At 40.0% G+C, this 3049-nt stretch overlaps 1 pseudogene; it reads right to left on the reverse strand.

Annotated features, from left to right (window-relative positions):
• Positions 1–484: 484 nt before the first annotated feature.
• LOC112436819 (U6atac minor spliceosomal RNA) lies at positions 485–579 on the reverse strand (annotated as a pseudogene).
• Between the last annotated feature and the right edge of the window lie 2470 nt (positions 580–3049).

The following is a 3049-nucleotide window of genomic DNA, read 5'->3' on the forward strand; positions in this document are numbered from 1 at the left end:
TTTTAAGTTCTTAAATTTCCTGATAATGTAATGTATCTAGGTGTTGATTTTTTTTTCTTATCTCTACTGTACAACACTGGCGAAACCCCTTCAATCTAAAGCTTTTATCTGTATTTCTACGTAGATTATCATTAATTCAAAATAGTTCTCCACTACTGTTTATTGTTTCTCTCTCATTCTGAGACTTTACTTTTTTTTTTTTTTTTTTTAATTGAGACAGGGTTTCACTCTGTGACCTAGGCTGGAGGCCGGAGTGCAATGGTGCAATCACTGCTCACCGCAGCCTCGACCTTCCCAACTCAAGCGATCCTCCCACCTCAGCCTCCTGAGTAGCTGCGACCACAGGCATGCACCACCACATCCAGCTAAGTTTTCATTTTTTTATAGAGACGGGGTTTTGCCATGTTTGCCCAGGCTCATTCTGAGATTGTTATCATGTTGACATTTCTATTTTTATATGCCATATCATTTAATTCTCTTTTTTATGAAGTCCTCATCTTTTTTTTTTAATTTTTAGGCCTGAGGGCCTCTTCCATCCTTGTCAAGGGTAGTGCTAACCTTTTGTCCTTTCAAAAACACTGCAGTCCTTCTCTTTCTTACTGCTGCCTAGGGGTTTGAGACTTCCAGGTCATTGATTAGTTAATCCAAGGTTTACATTCTGCTCTTCAATCCCTTTATTGAGTTCTTCGTTTCATCTATTGCTTTCTTATTACCCAATTCTCTAGTTGAATATTCTTTATGATGCTCATTTCTTTTTGCTATTTCTGATATTTTTATCTTTTCCCCCGTTTGTGGCTATTTATGTTTGCTTTATATTCTTATGTCTCTGGTCCACTAATTCTAACTTCCTTTGCTATAGGTTGTTCAGCTTATCTTCATTTTATAGTAATCAAATTCCTCTATTTATCCATATTTTTCCCCCATGATGTATTCAGCACATCTGCTGGCTTGGCTAGCACAGTGGCTCTGGACGGAGGGACCAATCAAAGTCACCTAGGTCTTAGATTGATCTTTTCCTCAGAGTTTAAAAAGGGGTATAGAGAAATGTGACCAATCCCTCGAGGCCATTTCAAACTTCACCTCCACTATGACACACAGCTGCAAACATCCCCAGCCAGGTGCTTCTGCCCTCCAAGAACCCCCTTTTCTTCCACCTGGGATACTGCTCTGCTTAGAGGGCGACATCCCTCACTTGAAATCTCCTGGCCCACTGGGTGGAGACAGTGAGATGAGGGAGGAGAGAATTCTCAGGAGCCAGACCTTCTACACAGCCCTAGTAGTCACTTCCCAACAGCTGGGCTCCCACAGAATCACACTAAGGCCAGGCGGTTGCCACTGTGTTCCTGCTCCCACAGAATCTACAGGGCAGGCAGTGAACACCTTCCTACTTATTCTCTTTCAGTTTATCCCAAAATACCACTTTTGTCATGTCACTTCCTTGCCCAAACACCTTCCATGGGTCTCCTTATCTATATTTAAAAAAAAAAAAAATGTCCAGTATACAAGGCCTTCTCCAATTTACCCTTTTTCCTGAATATCTTTTTCTATTTGGCATCCTCAAATTTACTTTGCTGTCCTATCTTTAGGTAGCCATCACAGCATAACCTCTTATTCATAGCAGAGGCATAAAATTATACCTCTTAATTGATTGTGCTAGCCCATAGGCCAATGGTATTTTTTAAAATGGCAAAATAATTGTTCTTGGTTCAGAAAAAGAAAAAAGTCTCTTTCATATGCAAAAAGAGGGCACAAGTTACCATCACTTGTACATGTGTTAAGCATTTTCACAATGTCAGAGAAAGGTCTGCAATAGTGAGTGAGCCAGACTCACTTATTTGATCTCTCTTTGAATCAAGGTTTCACATTTTTAAGATGTCTTAGTAGTGTGCAGCTAAGGAACAGGCTTAGGAAGTTGACCTCATGATATTGACCCCATGAGCAGTATTTCAACAAACAGGAGCTAGCCTGTGGGAAGCATGAAGGCACTAAAGGATGATGTAAGCTGTCTAAGTCTCCAGTCTACTACCTTGAGTTTTGGCCTCAGGACCAATGTAGCAATTTGCAATTATGATCCCCTATCCTCAATCATGAAAATGTGTCAGTTCAATGGGAAGTAAAATGGGCTTTTAAATAAAGAGGGCTAGATAAACTCGTGCATCACAGACAAAATACATGCCTTCTTCCAAATGGAGAAGTAACTGAAAATGTCCAGGCAATTGGACTAGCTTTCTTTTCATGTCTCCACCATTTGTCTTTGGAACCTGAGTCATTTCTATGTCAGCTTGCCCAGGTGGCCTGGAGAACATAAGGGTTGCCAACCAGGACACTAACTCTTTAAAGGTCTGTTTATGTCTGCATAACTAACAGTGCTTATGTGTACTCAGGAGGAAATGCCAAGCTAACAAGGCAGACCACGAGTCCACAAAATTTTAATTTCTAGTTTTAGGAGAAATTAACTTCCACATTCATGTTTTTGTATTATGAATTTGCATGACAACTTTAAAGTCTGCCATGGTATTTATGGTAATTTCATTACAAACCACATTTTCATCTTTTAATTTCTTTCCTATTTATAATTATACAGCTATAATTAAAAGGTATTACAATGACACGCTATCCTCACTAAAAGCCTGGCCTGCCAGACTTATTACATTCAAGATATTTCTCCAGCTTTATTTCTTTTCTCTCATTTTGGAAGAAGGGGAGGGGAGGGAAGGAAGGCAGTGGAGACTTTGGTCATTATAACCTCAAATCTTTTCATCAACTTCTCTTTGTTCCTTCAAAAAAAAAATAGGATTTTTCCAAACAGTCCCCCAACTAAATGAAATGTTTTGATGTAATAGTTTCCATGTAAGCTTCTCACCACATCTGAAGTGATGTTCACACAGACTCACTAAGACCATGCAAAAAACTTCAAGGATGGCTGAGACCTGGATTAAATTGTCTTCCAGGGCGAGTGCCAGCAGCCTCTGCCCCCATGGCTCAAAGGGTCTCACAGCCTTAACACCAAGGCTGAGGCACCTCTTACCTTTCTCTTTCAGAACATAGA

This window comes from Pan paniscus, chromosome 10, assembly GCF_029289425.2.
Source record: "Pan paniscus chromosome 10, NHGRI_mPanPan1-v2.0_pri, whole genome shotgun sequence".
Taxonomy (NCBI): domain Eukaryota; kingdom Metazoa; phylum Chordata; class Mammalia; order Primates; family Hominidae; genus Pan; species Pan paniscus.